We start from the raw sequence: 21,072 nt of genomic DNA on the forward strand, positions 1-21,072 counted from the left end.
CTCAGCTTTCCTCCCACATTTATTCTTTTTGTTTTCCCACAAGTAATTTTCCGTTCCTTCCAAAGCCACTCCCACCTTAACATTTCCAGCTTTGTGTTTATTTCTCCATTGCTCTGATTAAGCCCAAGCAAAGCCCAAGGACCAGGCTGCAAGGCTCACCATCCCTCCAGGCAGACACAGATGGACAGGAGCTCTGGGGCCAAAGCAGGAGTCTCTCCATTGCCCAGAGAAGAGGTAAAGATGTAAACCATTGTCAGGAAAAAAATTTTCCTTTATTCTTATCACATAGGCAGAGTTGCTTTACTTGTTGAAACTGTTTCAATATCTATAAGTAAAAAGGAGGAAAAATACAGAAAGATCTCTTTAAAAAGTTGTCAGTCTGTAAAAGATCTCCCCACTGCCCCAAGTAAGGCATAACTGAAATGGAATCCAGAAACCAAAACTGGGATGAGAGCAAAGGAACACAGAGGCTGAGGATGTTCTGGGTTTGGAATAGGGAAGACAAGGAAAAGGAAACAGGTGGTTAAAAACAAGACCCTGGGGTCAGGGAGACCCAGGTTCAAATCCTGCGCTCAGAAATTAACAATGACTGGAGTTTGGGCAGGTTATTGAATTCTTCCAAAGCTCTGTTTCCTTACTAGAAAAATAATAAGGTTTATTTTAAGCTGTTAAAGGCATAAAAGAGGAAGTGGTTAGCACAGAGCACAAAGTAAATGCTCCTTAAATGTCTGGTATTATGATAATCATTTTTATTACTATCAGACCTCACCTCCAGGCCTGTTTATTTCCAGGACATGTCAGATTTTGTATGGATTAACCTCATAGAGTGTTTTTTTTTTAATTGAAGTACCGTCAGTTACAACGTGTCAGTTTCTGGTGTACAGCACCATGTCCCAGTCATGCATATACATACATATATTCATTTTCATATTCTTTTCCATTAAAGGCTATTACAATATATTGACTATAGTTCCTTTTGCTATAGAAATTTGTTTTATAGAAGAAGAAACTTGTTTTGTAGAGTGTTTCACATTTTTTGTGAGGTCCTCAGTTCTTAATATAAAATGCTTTATTTTCCCCCATTGTTTTATGCCTAAGATATCATCCATTATTCCACAATGCATCCATGGGGCTTTCAATAAGCCTTAAAACACCTTCGAGAATTTCAAGTTGCAGGTCTGATGGAATATCACAGATGAAGTTGCTGTTCTATGAACACACACACACATATACCTATACACACATTTAGATACATACTTGTGTGTGTGCATATGTGTGGGTGCGTGTTTTTTCACCTTACCTTGCATTATCATTGTAAGTAGCCAACCGCCAGCCAGTTCTCTAATAGAGTCAGCAGGACAGGCAGGCTTGGCCCAGGGCTTCCTACATGTGTGCTGAAGGTTTTAATATACATATTCCCATTTATCAAGACGGAGTGAAATAATAAGCTATACTTCAGGCAGCCTGGGAGGGGGGCTTACAAAACGGTCACGATTTGTTTTTGAGGTAGAGTCCAAATTTTAATAAGGGTGAAAGGAAGACTTAAAGAGTTCTTTGGGTTTGGTTTTGTTTTGTTTTGTTTTTAAACCACAGCCATCTGCAAGCACTTCCTCACCGCGTCTTATCACTGCGGAGCAGGCACAGGCTTTATCATGGGTGGCAGGGGCTGAGGCGCAGACACACACAAAAATAACGGTGATGCACTTATTTTTAAGGACACTACACTGTTGGCTGCTCTTGCAGGCATCTAACCCCAGATGGGGTTCCCTCTGTGCTTAGATGTGGGGTGCTATTTTTGCAGCATGGCTCCTTACTCTGTTCTCTAAGAATCCTGGCCATTGCATTTAAAGTGTGGTCCTCTTTCTGGAGCATAGATTTGGCTAATTGGAGGTGGGGGGGAGCAGAGTTGTAAAATAGCATGTTTTTGTTTCAAAAATTCAAATGGGAACTAAAGAGGATTTAGGAGAATTTAGCTTCTGTTGCAGTTTCTCCAGCTACTTAGCCATTGGCTGCAACCAATATAAAAGCCGTGTAAATGGAATGTCGAATGATAAGAAGTTGATTTAAAAATATTAGGGCACACCCGAAGGAATGCTTGCCATGAATCTTAAAAAGTGATTTTGGAGAAGAATGTATATTACTATGGAAATAGGTTTATGGCACATTACGTGAAAAGAAAAAAAGCCACGTGCATGACGTGATCTAACTTTGCTTAAAATGCAAGTAAATAGAAGTTACACTGAAATGTTAGCATTATAGGTCATTTTTACTTTCTTCTTTTTCCTTATCTGCGTATTTCTCATATTATCCAAAATGAATAGATATCAATTTTTTAATTAATAAAAATTATCTTTAAAATGTAAGCTATGGTCTGGTTGTAGAGAAGGAGTGAAACACCCCAACCCTTCTCTCCCACTGAAAGTAACTATAAATATTGGCTAGAATGCAAAGGGGGAGGGTTCTAAGGATTCTAACCCTGGGTAGTAGCAGGTGGATCAGGAAAGGAGATCAGACTTTGAACTCCCACTGACCAGTGGTGAGTTTATCATTTTCTTCCCTCCAATATCATCCAGCCAGGAATCAAAGGTAGCCTAAAGCCCAGAAATACACATCAGATGTGGACAGAAAGATCATCAAGAGAAGACCTCCTTTTCTTGTCTGGGGAGCAGAAAAGAGCCAGAGCGATTGAAGACAATACACTGGGTTTTTTTTTTCTTTTTTTCTCTTCTCTAACTGTTCTCTATTCTGGTTGTGGTGGTCGTTACATGAATCTATACTTGTGTTGAAACTCAGAGAATTCAACATACAAAAAAGGTCAATTTCCTGTATGATAATTTTAAAAAAATTTTTAAACGTAAGCTATATAGATTTCCAAAAGGCAAGATTTGGTAGCAGTTTATTTATTTCATCAACTGCTCATAAGAGGAAACACTGTCACAACTTTTTGATTGATAATCAGTTATTATCTTTTTTTTTCTGAAATATTCAAAGCCATCTTTTAGTATCAGATATTTAGATACGGATATTATATATCTCTTGAGAAGTACTTACTGAAGCAGCAGAAACATAAAAGCGAGATGGGGGGGGGTTGGGCATGGAGGCTAGAGACATCATGAGCTAGAAGTCTAACCTTAGAAGTTGCTTTCCCATAGGAGACGCAGTAACATGCTCCATATCTTGATAGACCAAACTTTTCAAGGAAACAAAGTTATCGACTTTTCCACAGTCACAGTTTTGTATAGCAACAGGCCATTAGTATTTTATCAAGAAGTCAATATGTCTAGGTGAAGAGCATTTCAAGCAGAGGGAAGACTTAAGGTAGGAGGGAGGAAGGCTCCTTGAGGAATTGAAGGCGGTCAGTGGCTGGAGCACAGAGGTGGAGGAGTATGGTGGGGAAGAGGATATTGGAGACTTGGGCAGAGGTCAGATCACATAAGCCCTGGTCAATTCACTTATAATTCTTTGATGGTTTCTTAAATAATATGATTGGATTTGTTTTCTCCCACAAACCCTTATATGTTCTTTTTAAATTTTTGGAATATATATATATATACATATACACACACACATACATACATATACACATGTATATATATTATATTTTATATATAAATGGCAATTTTTTACCATTTTTGTGTGTGGAGTTCAGTGGCATTAAGTGCATTCACATTGTTTTGCAAACATCACCACCATCTGTCTCCAAAACTTTTTCATCTTCCTAAACTGAAATTCCATACCCATTAAACAATAACTCCCCATTCTCCTCTTTCCCAAGCTGCAGTCAATTATTGTTCTGCTTTTGTCTCCATGAATTTGACTACTCTAGGTACCTCATGTAAGTGGAATACTGTGTTTTTCTTTACAATTGATTTATTTCACTTCGTGTAATGTCTTCAAGGCTTATCCTTGTAGCGTGTGTCAGAATTTCACTTTTAAAGCCGAATAATATTCCACTGTAGGTATATAACGTATCATTTATCTATTCCTCCATCAGTGGATACTTGGGTTGCTTCCACTTTTTGGCTCTTGTGAATCATGCTGCTATGAACATGGGTATACAAATACCTGCCTCATTCCTGCTTTCATCTGTTTTGGATATGTACTCAGAAGTGGAATTTCTGGATCATATAGTCAGTCTATGTTTAACTTTTTGAGGAATTAGTTTGACAACATACAGATGGGTCTAGAACGTTTATAAGGAGATCAGTTAGGAGGTGATCACAGGAGCCCAGGTGAGAGATGGCAGTGGCTTAACTAGTGTGTTGATGATAGAAAGAGAGGTAGATAAACAGGAGAGATATTCAGGTAAAATTAATAGGACTTGGGGAAGGATGCATATTGACTGCCTAGGGATAAGGATGCAGGGTTCTGCCTTATGGAGATACCATGAGCCATGTACCTTCATTCTTGGGTCAAAGAGTGATGGTCAGTTACCATGTGGGTAGGCGCAAACTTGGCACTGGGAGAGTCCTGGGTTGCTGAGTGACTATCCAGTCTATGGTTGGCTGCCGGGGGTGTACCACACACAGAGATCCTATCTGTGGGAGATTACCATCTAGTTCAAAAGAACAGAAAATATTCATTGCAAAAGAGCTATAATATGAGTGAAAGGCAAAACAGGAAGGAACGGACTTTTCTTGGAAACCTACAAACAGGTTTTACTTAGCCTTCCATTACTGCAACCACCCTGTGTCACAAGATGCAGCTGGCCCTGTCACTGTCCATAGCTCCTCTCTGCTTCAGGGACCTCAGACCACACACCACAGAGCATTTCTCAGAAAGAGGCCCCAAGCACAAAGAAAGATAATTCTCAGAACAGTGCTAGAATACACAAGTTACTGATAAAATGGGCTGGGCTGTGAAAGTTGCCCAGTTCTACATTTTTGTTCCCCATTTGAATGTGTAAGAACATTGCCATCTCGCTGCAGCAAGGATGGGAAAAACGGGCCCCCCCACTTGCTTTCCCACATGCAAACGCTTGATAAGAAGAGAAGCCCCAGAAGCAGTCAGTAGCCACACAAGGCCAGGAAATGTGCTGCCGGCTTTGCATGTACTCGCTTATTTAATCTTCACAATGACCATGTGGCATTATTCAGATAGCCTCATCTCCATCTTCATGCAGATGAGAGGAGTCCAAGTCCAGAGACATCAAGTTATTGCCCCAAGTCACAACCCTGGTAGGCACAGAACCAGGTCCTCTCTCTGCAAGATTAACAATAATGAGAACAAATGCTTAAAAGGTAAATATACACCCAATCGCCCCCATCTACAGTGTTCTGGGATATAGCAGAAGTGGGACTTGGGTGGCATCTTGCAGGGAAGGGTTTTCATGAGTAGAGTGGAGGAATTGTAGAAACGGAAGGAATGACTGGAGAAGAACTGGTGTCTGAGGGAAGTGACTAGAGAGAGGATGCCTAGAAGCCATTTCCGATTAGGTGAGGGAACTGAGACAGCTCTGTCAGCAGTGGGGAGCCTCTGAAGGATTTTGAGCAGGGGAGTGAAATGAACCAAATACTTATAAGCCTTTAAAAATATAGCAAGGGTTAGAGTCTCTGTTTCAGCTGAGGTCTGATATTATTTATAATTTTTTTTGATTGAAGTATAGTCAGTTTACAATGTGTCAATTTCTGGTGTACAGCATAATTCTCTAGTCATATATATATATATATATATATATATTTGTTTTCATATTCTTTTTCATTATAGGTTACTACAAGATATTGAATATAGTTCCCTGTGCTCTACAGTACAAACTTGTTGTTCATCTATTTTATATATAATAGTTAGTATCTGCAAATCTCAACTTCCCAATTTATCCCTTCCCACCCCCTTCCCCCCTCTCCCCATAACCATAAGTTTGTTTTCTATGTCTGTGAGTCTATTTCTGTTTTGTAAATAAGTTCATTTGTCTTTTTTTTTTTTTTAGATTCTACACATAAGTGATATTATATAGTATTTTTCTTTCTCTTTCTGGCTTACTTCACTTAGAATGACAATCTCCAGGTCCATCCATATTGCTGCAAATGGCATTATTTTATTATTTTTTATGGCTGAGTAATATTCCATTGTATCAATATACCACAGCTTCTTTATCCAGTCATTCGTTGATAGACATTTAGGTTGTTTCCATGTCTTGGGTATTGTATATAGTGCTGCTTTGGACATTGGGGTGCCTGTGTTTTTTTTGAATTGAAGTTCCCTCTGGATACGTGGCCAGGAGTAGGACTGCTGGATCATAGGGTAAGTTTATTTTCAGTCTTTTGAGGAATCTCCATACTGTTTTCTGTACTGGCGGCATGAGGTCTGATATTAGATGCCATAATCCAAAGTGAGGTGTAAGAGCACTTCTTTTTTTAATCTCTATGCCTTTTCTTCCAGCTTCACTGAGATATAATTGACATATAACATAGTGTACATTTAAAGTATACAGCATGATGGTTTAACACATGTATATACTGCAAAATGGTTACAATAATAAGGTTACTTAACACTTTCATCACCTTATGTAATTATCATTTTTGTGTGTGTGTGTGTGTGTGTGTGTGTGTGTGTGTGTGGTGAGAACATTTAAGATCTACCCTCTTCACAATTTTCAAGTATATTACACAGTATTGCTGACTATAGTCATGATGCTGTACTTTAGATCCCCAGAACTTATTTATCTTGTAACTGGAAGTTTGTACCCTCTGACCAACATCTCCCCATTTCCCCCACCCCCTCAGCCCCTGGCAACCACTATTCTACTGAAAGCACCACTTTGACTTACAAAGATAATGGCCAAAACTAAGTTTGTAACTCAGTGCCCCACCCCTGTGGTCATAATGGGGTCAGGAGGGAGAAGAAGATTATTTTTAGAAGATAGCTGTCAGCTGAGGTTGTTGGGACAATGATGTGTGTGCTGCCTGTGGGCTAGATGTGGGCCACAGAGAGAGACATCTGGCTGGGTCCTCTTAATCCCACACAAGAAAGCTGACTTCAGCATAGAAACAGCTCCCTGAACTCAGATGCTCAGGGGCCGAGGAAGGAATCATGACCCATCATGACTGGAAGCTCAGGAGCTGGGGGCTACATCAGGGAATTACATGTAAGACACCATCATCTTCTCGAAAGATCACAAGAAATCAGCAGCCAGTTTTAACCACATGCCAAGTCCGGAAATGTTAGTCAAGAAAGCAGTTTTGCCCCTTGTCTCCCCTCCTTCCTCATACTAAGTCAGCGGAAGCCTGGGGTGTCAGGGAGAAGGTTCAACAGCTCAACCTCTTCCGAATGCAGGCGAACAGCCTGCAGGTTTTTGGAGAGAGGGAAGTTTCTGTTATTGTGATGGTTAACTTCATGTGTCAACTTGGTTGGGTCATAGTACCCAGATACTTGGTCAGACACCAGTTCTAAATGTTGCTGTGAAGGTATTTTTCAGAGGAGATTAACATTTAAATCAGTAGACTTTCAGTAAAGCAGATTACACTCCATAGTGTGGGTGGGTCTCATTCCATCAGTTGAAGACCTTAAGAGAATAAGACTGAAGTCCCTCAAGAGAGAGAGAATCTGACCTCAAGACTGCCCTCAGATTCTAGCTGCAACACTGACTTCTCCCTGGGTCTTCATCCTACTGACCTGAGCCACAGATTTTGAATTTGCTAACCTCCAGTCACAGGATCTCTCTCTCTCCGTATATATAAATGAAATTGATGCTCCAGTTATTAGACTGAATATTAATTACAGAACCAAGACCAATTGTGACAAAAGTGACCAGGAGGTTTTGTTTTTTAATTATCTAAGTACATGGCAATACGTTGTGAGATCTTCCTGAGATTTCACCTAAAGGGTGGAGGAAAATTAACCCTGTAGAGTAGATTTGAATGGATAGGAGGAAACAGGCCTTTCTCAATCCCAACAATTTAGTGCATCAGTTGTATAAACAATGTAAAACCTAATAAAATTCACAGGAAGATAGGAGGCAGGGATCCAATTTAGGAAGCTGCTATGATAGTTACATACAAGGCCATAGAGATTTTAACTTCAGAGGTGACAACAGGAATGTAAAAGTAGTTACGTGGAAGAAACATTGGGAAGAATATTTAAGAGGATGTGATGAGTTAGATAAGAGCCATGCAGTAAAAGAAGTTGAGGAAAGAGAGGGGAGTGGTGATGCTAAAAAAGTAAACTGGGAAGCTACAGTCTTTAATAAGCCAAGGAAGCGAGAAGTTGACTGGAGAGAAGATGACCAGGAGGCGATATCCCACTGGTACCCGTAAGCCGAAAAAGAATGGTCTGAAAAAGAGCAGGCTTCAGAATCATGAGGAAGGTGTTACAATGGGAGAGACACAAAGTGTTGAAGAAATCAGAAGGGAAGGACTAGAGATGGATTCACGGCTCATGGGACTTTACATTTTAGGAGACCATTTTGTAGAAAAAGAAAATACCAAAAAAAAAAAAAAGCATAACATTTTTGGGATGAATTCTTCTGATATATCTTTCTGTAATATCTTTCTCCTGTAATTTTGGCTACACACTCTTAGCTTACCTTTTCATGGGACCACAGTTTTGTAATAATAATCATGTTCTGTTGATAGAATAGAAAGATAATTCAGTTTTGTAGCATGGCTGGTGAAAACTTGTTTAGCTATTGATAGTTTAGAAGGGTTTCCCTCAGCTTCATCACTAGTCATGGTTCTGGAAAGGTCAAGTTCAGACATTGACACGCACAAAGCCACAACTTTTCCCACAGGGGTCACCACTAGTGGCAGTACCACTCTGGGGGTATGCCCTACAAATACAGGAATTCTGGGAAATTCTCTTTTCCTCAATTCTCAAGAAAAAAAAATAGTATGATAGTGTATATTATATTTTAAGCATACCTCTGATAGCAAGAATATCTGTTTGACTAATGTTGCGCATATCTAATGGTTAGAAGGGTTTTTCACAGGTGAGCTTTTGATATTAAATTACAAACTCTGCTTCTTCTTCCGTAACCATACATTTATGATATCAGGGGCCTTGGGACACATTCGCATCATCGTAGAATGTGTGGTCCTGCAATTTTGTGGCATAAGATGAGTCAGAGTGGGCAGAAGGGGTTGCCTTTCCCATACCAGGTTGGCCAATCATTGCTTAACTGCACACAGAACTGACTGTAAACCATATGAATAGACTGGATTACATTCAAATTACCCTATTTCTAACTCAACTCTATTTTCCTTAGCTGAATCCCAGAAGTGCCCATGCTCACTCTACCACCATCCAACAAGTGAGGAAATGGAGGGGAAGAGATCTGCATTTGGCACATATTACAATATTCTGTGCCCAGTGTGAGCATGCTTCCAGGCCCCTCCTAGTGTCTGGAAAAGAGAGTGTCTTATGAGGGGCCCTAAAAATTAAGCTCTGTTAGTTTCATGGTAAATCTGCATCTCATTAGGACAAAACCTGGAGGGGCAACTACACTTAGGAAATGAGAGACAGAAAAATTACCACAATTAAATTCCAATTTAGGATAATTGTTTCTTTCATGTGGGTTTAGAAGGCAGATTTTCCTTTTGTTTGCATATGAGCTATTCATTGACCCTTGCTAGGCACTGAGGTTATGTAAGTAACTATGACTCTTGGATGCCTTTAAGACTAGCTGCATAAACAAATACACTGCAGTCTGTTCAGTGCTGGGAACCCCAAGGAGACGGCATGCAGCTTTCTGAGGCTGGGGGTGTTGTGCAGACCTAAGGAAGGCTTCCTAAGGCTGCTGCCTCCTTTGAGTATTGAAGGGGCCACACCAGTTTGCCTGGTAGACAAGGAAGTCAGACACTTTTTAAATGGAGAGAGAAGGGTGCAAATGAACCAAGGTGAGAAGCAGCAGAGTGAGCTCAGAGGAGGGTAACCGGTGACCAGTTGCTAAGGCCAGATTCCAGGGTGCACGGTTGGGCTCGGCGGGAAAGGAGCCTGGGGCAGAGAGGAGGGCATGGCAGAAAGATCGGGCGTGAGGGCAGCTGGAGACGTGAGCGCATAGGCAAGAGGTCTGGGGAAGACAAGAGCTGCCTGATCTGAAGGGGTGGCAATGATATTTTAATGGCTGTGTTAGGCTTTGGTGATACTGAACTGAATATTGGATTTGAGGAAGCTATAGGAGTTCTAGTATGAAGGCTTAGACTTCCTGCAGCTATAACTGTAATAGTATCATTTTACTAGAAACATTTTTAAATAGAAAGGAAAAGTAAGAGGACCTTCAAGTGCCCATTACTCCGCTTCAAAAACAATCAACATTTTGCCAATCTTGTACAAATATCATTCAAAAGATTAATTGATAAAACTTACTGTAAAACTCAAATAATTACAAAAATATAGTTATAATGGATGAATTGATACACTTTTGGTGGTATCTTAGGCAGTTGACGAGAAAGGACTATTTAGTAAATAGTGTGGGGAAACTAGTTAAATTAACTATGTGGGAAATAATAAGTTAGATTCATACCTCAGAGTATATTTAAAAGACACAATGGAGGAAAAGGTTTAAAATGCTATATAAGTAGAATAAAATACATCAATATTTATCTAACTTTAGGTTGAAAAAAAACTTCTGAAGAATAAACTAAATAGGAAAATAATTACAAAAGAAAAGATGCATGGTTTTAACCAAATAGTTTCTGGAAATCCTTCTTCAAGTCAATAATGTTGAAAAAATGAAAGAAAATGATAAACTCAAAAAATACATTACAAAGTGTCTATTTATTTACATTATGAAGTATCCTTACAACTTAACAAGACAAAGATAAATGCCAATAGAAAAACTAACAAAGAACATGAACAAACTTAACAGAAAAAAATTTAATACGTCACAGAGCCCCATAGAAGGAAAACTAAATTTTGCTGATGAAAGAAATTATAATAAAACTGAAAGTCCACCTTGACTTATCAAAAGTGACAAAATTAATTTTTAAAAACCTATTAGAATTGATGGAAATACTGGAAATTGGCACTTATGTACCAATTATGGGAATGTAAACTGTTACAATCTTTCTGGAGGGTAATTTGGCACAATTCCTACCAAGAGGTTTACAGATTAAATGCACTGACACTTTAATTCCATGCTTTGCAATTATCTTAAGAAAATAATAAAAGATGTATACAAAGATATTTGTACAAGGGTGTTGGTCATAGTGGTAATTACAAGAGTGAAATGTTGGCAACACTGTAAATAGTCAACGGGCAAATGTTGAAATTTATTGTGATTGTGGTAAATTCATGCATGGAATATGGCACAGCTATTTTAAAAATCATTTTTTCAAATTCTTTGATGATACAGGGCATTGCTCAAAATGTGTTATACATTGTGAAAAGTACATGTCCAATTTTAATTTAAAAAAGGAATATGTGTATGTATATAATCCACATATGGCTATACATAGTTTAAAAAAAAAAAGACTGTCATTAAATACACTAAAATCTTAACCATGATTCTCTCTTAGAGATGGAATCTGGGTGACTGTTTTTATTCTATGTGCTTCCCTGTACTTTCTACCAATGATTATGCATTACATTTATAATCATAAAAAGAATGTTATTTTGCTTATGGAAGTTCATTTGTTTATATTCTGTTCCTAAAATGATTTCAATATTGAAAAAGGAATAGACTCATTACTTCACAAATATGAAGGGTAACATCAAAGTCCATAATGTGAATATTTGTTTGCCTGGGGGCAAACTTTCCAAATCAGAAACTGCTCAGCTGAATAAAGGATGCCGCAGACATGAAGCCTGGCAGTGCACTTGGAGTTCACGCACATGTTCAGACATGTATCGTTATCCCTGTGTAGCTATACACCTCAGTGTCCAGTCTCGTGAAACAGTCTGTTTTTCTGATTTATGTCTGGCCATGCACATGTGTCAAAGGACAGCTGTCCCCTCAAAGGAAGAAAAAAAAATCCACTGAACTGGGAACCTTACAAAATTTTTTGTATATTTGTATATTTGTATAAAATATTTACAAATATTTTTTCTATCCTGCGATGGTCACTGCAAGAGGTAGGGAGGTTATTTCCTTCCTAGGTAGGTAAAATTTTTTGGTTTTAAGTAAGTGTGCAAGAGGGAGCTTTCATGTTTAGGGCAAATCTGATTGCCTAAAAATTCCTCTCCTTGATGTTGGTGCTACCTTTTCAATCCTGGAGGTGAGCTTTTCTGTCTACTCCCAGCTTCATTTTCTCCATTTTGGACATCCTTGGCTCCTCAAGCTTTTCCTGTGTGATTTCTAGAACCCTCTCCTCTGCTGGAATGGTTATATTGCCAGGTATCCATTGTCTTGAAGTGCAGCATCACAGAGGCACAGTCTGCAGTTGAGGTTTGACCTGTTCAGCGTGTCCTCTCCCTGGAGGGGGACAAAGACCAGCAGGGCAGACCCATGCACTGAATGCGGGCCAACAAAACAAAACGAAACGAATGAAAAAACCTTCCCCGATGCTTTTCACATAAGGCTTTTGTATCAGTCTCCTTGGGCTGCCGTAGTCAAATACCGCAGACTAGCTGGCTTAAACAACAGAAATTCATTTTCTCACCGTACTGAAGGCTGGAAGTCCAAGATTAAGATGCCAGCCAATTCCGTTTCCGGTGAGGACCCTCCTCCTGGTTTCAGACAGTGGCTTCCCTGCTGGGTCCTCACTTGTGTGTGTGAAAAGAGAAAGTAAGCACTCTCTCTCCCTCTTGTTATAAGAATCCTAATCCTATTAGATTAGGACCTCACCCTTATGACCTCATTTAACCTCGGTTACCTCCTTAAAGGCCCCGTCTCCAAATACAGCCCCACTGGGGGTTAAGGCTTCAGCTGTTTTAATGCAGCGATGTGTATCACTGCCGGAAACTAGAGTTCACATTTATTTGTTTACAGTCTATCTTACCCACACGTTTTCTTTTTCATCTTGTTTACCCCTGTACCCCCAAAGCCCACGAGAGTGTCTGCAACATAAAGAGGTGCTTGACAATGGTTTGAATAAATGCATTATGAAGAATTTTGAAATTTTCCCCTCCTAAGTATAAGATTTTACTTTGGTGTAGTTTTTACTCCTAATTGTTCATTTTCCTGCTCATCATTCTGCTTAGCAATATGGTCTGAATGTGATTCTGTCATTCATCATATTAGATATTTCTCTCAGCTGTTGATCATGCAGAATATTAGTAATTCTTCTACGACTCCCTATAGTTGTACCAAAAATTCAAAACATACAAGCACCTTATAAGCTGCAAGATACTATGCAAACACAAGGTACGAAGTTTACGTTACTTGTGTGATACATGTGGTTATTACATATTATGCATGATGGTGCGATTATTTATAATATGAATGATAGATGATTATTATGCATTATAAATAAATGATTAAATGACATAATTAATATAAAGCAGTTACATAGTGACCGGCCCATGTGAAGTCTTAAAAAAATGTTAATTATTGTTATCATTCTTAATATCAAGCGAAGATCGATAAAACATAGTTTTAAACTTTTACATCAGTCCCTTGCTATGGGAGCCACAAGATAGCTGCACCTAATCCTACCTTAGAGGTACTGCCAAGAAGCCAAATGGACCTTCAGGAGGCCAACATGAGTTGCAGAAGGAAATTGGAACTTGTAATTCTAAGATGCTAGACTTATTTAAGAATGTCTTGTGCATTCAATTTTCAATGAAAGGAAGAGCAGCTTGAACATTTGGGTAGGGTTAAGAACAGAGCATGGATTTTCCAGCTCTATGTGTTTTGGAGTACAAGCTGCTACTTGTCAGTATTGGAAACGAAGATTCACTTTGGCAAGGATGAGACTGTCTTCCTTTCAGATTTTTCAGAATTTAATATGCTGGATGCTAATCTGCTCAGTTCTCTATGCAAAAGAACTAGAAGTGGCATCTCATGGATCTCCGCATCCTTTCAAAGTGACCCATCTGCCCTTCCTCCCTAGGCCTAACTCTCTTCTAGGACAGACTCTAAGGGGAATTTTTCTGCATTTCCAAGGATTTGAGTTTCTCTAGTTTTGAATACCAGCGCTGAGAGCTCAAAATTAAACTGATGATGTAATGGGAAGAGTACCTGGCACATGCAAATGCAGAACCACTTTTCAGCAACATTTCCTCAAATAAGATTAGATTCAATTACAACAGAGTTAACAATCCCCACTGAAAGTGAGTCATAATGAAACATTAGAAACCACAGAAGGAGACCAGCCACTAGGAAGAATGTAGGTATGACACCATAAAAATCAGTGAGAGGGCCGTGAACTTGAAGACAGATTTTTATATTTCTGTCAAAAAAAAAAAAAAAAAAGCTATTGGAACTTTAATAGAGACTGCATTGAATCAGCAATCACTGTGGGTAGTATGGGCATTTTAACAATATTAATTCCTCTGATTCACAAACACAGGATATCTTTCCATTTATTTGTGTCTTCTTTGGCTTCTTTTATTAATATCATAATTGTCAGTGCACTCATTTTTATCACAGGTAAGTTTATTCCTAGCTTTTGTTTTGTTTTGTTTTGTTTTTAATGCTATTGTAAATAGGACTGTTTTCTTCCTTTTATTTTCAGATAGTTCATTGTTAGTGTGTAAAACACAGCTGCTTTCTGTATATTGATTTTGTATCCTGCAGCTATAGCTGAATTTGTTGATTAGTTCTAAAAGGTTTTTAGTGGAGTCTTCAGGGTTTTCCATAAATAAGATCTTATTGTCTGCAAACTGAGACAATTTTGCTTCTTCCTCTCTGATTTCAGTGCCTTCTTCCCTTGCCTAATAACCCTGGCTAGGACTTCCAGTACTGTGTTGAACAGAAATATTATGAGTGAGCATCTCTGCTTTGTTCCTGATCTTAGAGGAAAAGCTTTTAATCTTTCACCATTGAGAAAATGCTAGCTTTGGGCCTGTCATATTACAATTGTTACATCTTTTTGATGAATTGATCCCTTTTCACTATATAATGACCTTCTTTGTCTTTTATTACAGTCTTTGACTTAAAATCTATTTTCTCTGTATAAGTATGTCACTGCTTTTGTTTGGTTTCCGTTTGCATTTAATATCTTTTTCCATCCCTTCACTTTAATGCTATGTGTGTCTTTAAAGCTGAGGTGAGTCTCTTATAGGCAGCATATAGTTTGGTCTTGTCTATTAATTCATTCAGCCATTCTATGTCTTTTGGTTAAATGAAAAATCAAAATAATTTTTATTATTTTAATCATAGAAATTAATCCATTTACATTTAAAGTAAATATTGATAGCGTAAAATTTTATTAATGTCATATTATTAATTTTAATCTAATTTTTCATTCTAGGTATACTTTTAAATTCTATAACGTTAATTTGGTTCATTAATTAGTTTTAGTTTTCTGCTGAAAGTAATAGCAAAACTATTTCAAACAGACTCTTTCCAGGAAAGGGAGGAGGCAAGATAAATCCCTTAAATTTCCCCTTCAGATCTCATTTCTAAAGATTGACTCAATGTAGGAAGAAAGAACTTAGGAGTTAGAAAATATACTCCGAGAATTAGATCAATTTTCTATCCACAAACAGACTCTTTGAGTGCTTACTATGTGACAGTGCCGTACCACCTATGCTTAAATATCTCTTTAATATATAAAACCTGCTTGAGGAAATACAGAGCGATAGAAAGAGCATGGGCTTTGGATACGACAGACGTAGGTTCGAGTCAGCTAAGCCAGCAGATCGTAATTACAGGTGCCCACCCCGTCCCGTTTCAAAAGTTCACTTTACATCAGTTCACTTTTACAAAAGACCTACAATAGTACCTGTTTTCACCAATGGAAAGAAATCTGAAGAGAATTTGCCCTTTTATGAAAGGAAGCGAAAAAAAAAAAAAACGAACATGGGTTCAGCGTGTGTTTTGTAGGTGTGGATGCAGTTTTGCGTCGTAGCTGCAGCTCAGTTCGCACCCAGAGCACCGAGAATGGCGCCGCCAGTTCCTTCCCAGGGAACTGCATCCAGCATCTCAGCATCAAGCCGCCACAACTTTGAACTGCGTCTGTGAGCATCTGTGTGTCATCTCGAGTTATTTTGTGCATCCGTTAGCAAGATGTGCTCCAAGGTAATTGCTTCTTCACTCCTCGCCATTTCAGCTTATGAAAGGTTTCTTAGAAACGCTCTACCTTCAGACAGCAGGGGAAACCTGTATTAACTACCTGACTTTGAGCAATCTAGGTAATCTCTACCCCTCCATTTCCTTCATCTCTAAATAGGTCTAACAAAAACGACTTGGTATGTTTCTGTGGAGGCTAAATACAAAGGAGATAAATAAAGCAAAAAAGGGACTAGAAAATGTTAGCTATTTTAAGTCATTAAGTCAGAGCCTGTTTTTTTATGCGATACCAACAATTTTATTTTCTTTCTGAGGCTTTAAAAAATAAAATCCATATATTTGATTTATTTGTACTCTGGAGAGAATAATACAGAATGGGAACCAAAAAGGGTAAATCTTCTTCTGGCTCCTTTGCAATTACAAAACCAGGACAAATGCATTAAAATATAGATTTCAATAAATACTCAAGAAAAGGCTTTGATAGCAATTTTTTTGCATTATTTACCAAGCACTTAATGGTGGGGTTTCACATAATCCTCATTCTGCTCCTCCCTCCTCCCCTGCTTTTCGTCTTGCTATGTTCTCTCCTTTTTCCATTCATCCCGCCCAAAAGTCATCTGAAGGCAAATTAGACAGAATAGTCACCATAAAGATTTGAGAAGTTTGCCACAAAAGTCCCTTCCCTAGATCTTTAACAAATTGATCATGTTACACTAGCCCAAGTTTAAGAGAAAAATTTCATGTATCTCGCTAAGCAGGAAAAAACTGTGTTTTTCAGTACATTCAAAGAAAGTAAGTGGAAAGAAAGAGGATGCAAAAGGACAAAGACAAATTGTTAAGAGTGAACGCTCCAGCCTTATTAGAGCTGGAACCAACACACTCATGTTAGCATATGTTTTTTAGGACATGCAGTGGATAACGGGAGAGTAAAGGGCAAAAGAATGAGGCTACTCATTCAATCAAGGCCCACTGATCTTTAAATGACTAGCATTGTGAATCATAAATCTTACTGAGAAAATCAGGCCCCCACCAAAAAATTGTGACTAATATTGTTAATGTATTCATTGGCCCTGCTTCTCTCCTTGGCCTACATCTTCCTAATGTGACAGACAAGCCCTTGACTAACTGGCTTCTAAGTATATCTCCAGTCCTGTCTGAAACTGATCATTTTAAAGCCCCTACGCTTCACCAACGGTGCCTCTTTAGAGCCTTCCCTGAATCCTCCAGACAGAAGGCATTGCTGGATTGGTTTGCCTCTGCATATTGCCAAAGCCCTCCGTAACTGCACTGGACAGGTGCATGGTAATGATGCCTGTCTGTCTATCTACTGCTATGCAATGAGCAACTTAAGGAGAAAGTTTATTATGTAATTGTTTTTAAAATGATATGATTGTGATATACTTAACATGCAATAACCTGCACATATGTAAAGTGTGCAATCGATAAGTTTTGATGCACACAAAACTATCACTAATATCAAGATAATTAAAAAGTTCAGTATCCACCAAAGTTTCCTCCTGCCCCTTTGTGACCGCTTCCTCCCACCTCTTCCTGCTGTCCCTAATCCTCATGCAACCACGGATCTGCTATCACTATAGATTTGTTTGTATTTTCTAGAATTTTCTATGAATGGAATCACATAATATGTACTCTTTTTTGTCTGCCTCTCTTCACTCAGCAGAATTACTTTGCGATTCATCCATGTTGTTGTGTGTCTCCATAGTTTATTTCCTTTTTATTACTGAATGGTGTTTCATTGTTCAGATAGACCACAATTTGTTTATCTATTCATTTTTGATGGGCACTGGGTTATTTTCCAGTTTGTGGCTGTTACAAATAAAGTGGCTATGAACATTACCGTACGCATCTTTGTATAGACAAATACTTTCAAGGTAAGTGCAATACACATCACCCCCAGATTGTGCACCAGGTTAAATTCTTCACCCGTTGCCAGCTAGGAATTTAGCTTCTGGAGCTAAGGCATTCAGAGATTAGTGAAGGTTGAAGTTGAGATGGATCTACCTTCCTAACACAGAATCACGCTCTCAGAAAAAGGAGGATACAATACACATTTAATTCATTCTCTTTCCTCAGGAGTCCAGTGAGAACTGTTCTTTTCAGTTCTCCACCTCAGCTCCGCAACCAGCTTCATATATACCTGCTCATCGATTTGGATGGTTACCTGGGGCTTCAGGATTTGTTAACAGCAAGACAGTGCATTGGCTACTAATTGGGTAATGATAAGGATTGTTTTAACTGTAGCTTTTTTGCAGCAATTTCATTGAAAAGTGCATGCTCAGGGGCTCAATTTCTATCAGTACACCCCTGATTAAACACAGCCAGCCCACGGCATGCCAGGTTATGGCTAGATCATAAAGGCAGTCAACATGCCCCAACCAGTCCTTACGCTAGACCTACTACCATTTTTCTCAAGTCATCATTTCCATTCCTCTGATTTTGATACTTGTTCATTCCGTTTTGGAGACCGGTCAGACCTTGTTTTACTTTTTAGGAAAGACTGCATTCTAGTTCCAACTCTACCACTATTCAGTTGAGTGCCCTTTTGAAAGTCACTTTACCAACCTCTATGCCCGCAGTTCTCAACACAGAATGAGTGTTAGAATACCAGTGCATTGACCCTCCCCCAGAAATTCGAGTTCAATTGGGCCACAGTTTTAACATCATCCTTAGGTGATTATAATGGGCAGTCCAGGTTAAGAACCACAAAACTAAAGGTTCCTAACCACCCTGTGCAAATTTCTAACCTCCCCACCCCTGTGCATTCAGAGAGTCTGATTTAGGAGACTCGATTAAAGACAGCAGATTTTCTATTTTAATGATGCTAAAACTGGTAGCTTAGGGAGAAATCTCTGGGAGACACTGATTAAAAAGAGGCAAGGGCTACATCATAGGACCTCCGGGGTCTATCTCAGGGTTAGTGTTCTATAATTCGGAGTTGCTGCCCTGCAAGAAGAGTGAATGATCCCAACACTTAGTTCCTATGATGTGTTAAGAATGCTGGGGTTTCTTTACCTTGAGATAAAGAACCTGTCTGTTCCTTCTCAGCTTGTCTTCCTTTCCCCATAACTGGGCAATTGATCCCAGGATGTGAGCTCAGCCTCTCCTGTTACTTTCCTACTTCCCACTCCCACACCCTCTTCTACCCTCAATGTATTGAAACCAGTCCTGTTGACCATAGGATTTTGGAAGCACTGATCATTATGGACTAATGCACCAGCTCTAATTATTGGATTTCCACCACAACCACACAAGATTAAACCCTCCCACTTTGGACCTTGATGCTGTAACGAACTCCTACATTGCTGTTTGTGCCTGAATCACTGTCTTGAAAAGAGCTGAAAGCCAAACCACCTTGCTGCCTCCCCTGTATGTGCCGCCAGCCATGTGCCGTGGAGAGGACCTCTCCCAGATCTGGCCTAGTGCCAGAGATCTTTGACTTCTCACACATGTGCGTTGCACTTACTGGGAATGCCCTGACACTGAATGCTTGCCCAGAATGCCTCCTACTGTGTAAGTCCTTGTTAACCCCTGGTGAATGTCACTTCGCCCCTGCCACTCACCACACTGCTCGCATTTTGTTCCAGACCCCAGTGCCTCCTAAGTCGCCATATTGCTGACTTAAGCACTTATTATTTACCTAGCACTATGCCAAGAAAATTGCATTCAGTATCACATTTAATCCTCGCAAAAGGCAAATGAGATATACATTAATTTTATCCACATTTTACAAATGAGGAAATAAAGGGAGCTTAAAGTTATTAAGATCATATAGCCTGACAACCAAATCCTCAGGACACGGCAAGCACAAGACCCACAGCTAACAATACTGTGTTGTACTTGGAATTTGCTAAGAGGATAGACCTTATTTTAAGTGTTCTTTCCACGCATTGCCATCACCGTCATCATAGGGGATGGAAAGAATTTGGGGAGGAGATGCACGTGCTTATGATGTTGACGGTGGTAATGATTTCATGAGTACACACTTATTCCTGAACTCATCATGAAATATGTACATTAAATATGTGATGCTTTGTATATGTCAATCATTAACTCAATAAATGGGTTTAAAAACAAAAACAGTTGAGTATAGTGTTACTGTTTCAGTTAAATGCTTTGTATTCTGGAGGAACCAAAGGGGTTATTATATGATTTTTTCCACCTAGCTCTAACCAGAGTCCTGAGACTGTTTTCCTTGCTCAAGAAGTAGCAGACACCCTGTTAAATGTTTTCAATCCACAATCTATCAGTTTCTCTGGATTTCCCATTTGTGAGATGAGGGCATTGTGCTGGGTGATCTTGGCAGCTCCCCTCAGCTCATAAAGTCCATGACACTGTGATTCCCTGACTATCCAGTTGGCTCTGTGTTTTAGATGCATGTTCTTAGGTCTTAGTGGCAGTTTGTTGTGTTGTTATTTAATTCTTTAGAATTAATGCCAAATGAAATCCTTGACTTGTCTTTTTCACATAAAGATGCTGTGAATTGTTCATAAACTTTTCACCTTCTAGCAGAGCAGGAAATACTGTAGTCAGAGTGATTAAGCCAAAAAGAATCTTAAGATAAATTCTCAGTTTTTAATTTCTAGTTAAGATACTGAGGCCAACATCACTGTTTTGTCACTGTTAGGCAAGCAGCTCCCAAATCAGCCTCTTAAGACATTCTCTCAGTGAACAGTGTAAGACAGGAGTCTTTACTTCTCTATTCCTAAGCGCTTCTATTTGACCCACACATTTATAACAGCTGCCGGTCTATTTTTCATCCATATGAACTTTACAATGGAAAGAAAATTAAAGTACCTAACTTGTAAATTCTATCTTGCAAATTAGCCCCTTTTCAGATGCCAACAGTGATATATGCTGATGCGAAATTAAGCCTGGAGGGAAGGAATTATTTTTGTCCCATCTTTAGCTTTCCTTTGGGGCAAAATAACAGCTGAAACCTTTGGCAAAATTAAATCCTGAAAGTTATCTGCCAGGAAGTTCAATCTAGAAAGGAGAGGACACTT

General features: G+C 39.0%; 1 long non-coding RNA gene across 4 annotated transcripts; it reads left to right on the top strand.

Annotated features, from left to right (window-relative positions):
• Window positions 1-20,114, top strand: LOC135319558 (uncharacterized). 4 transcript variants are annotated; one of them, XR_010378261.1, is made up of 3 exons: window positions 1-234; window positions 15,849-16,057; window positions 18,143-20,114. It is a non-coding gene; the product is annotated as an uncharacterized LOC135319558 (long non-coding RNA). The 4 variants fall into 4 exon arrangements; XR_010378260.1 differs by having other exon boundaries at window positions 3-234; window positions 15,863-16,057; XR_010378262.1 differs by lacking the exon at window positions 1-234 and adding an exon at window positions 5,118-5,240.
• The last annotated feature ends 958 nt before the right edge of the window (window positions 20,115-21,072 follow it).

Source organism: Camelus dromedarius, chromosome 29 (assembly GCF_036321535.1).
Source record: "Camelus dromedarius isolate mCamDro1 chromosome 29, mCamDro1.pat, whole genome shotgun sequence".
In the NCBI taxonomy this organism is placed as follows: Eukaryota; Metazoa; Chordata; class Mammalia; order Artiodactyla; family Camelidae; genus Camelus; species Camelus dromedarius.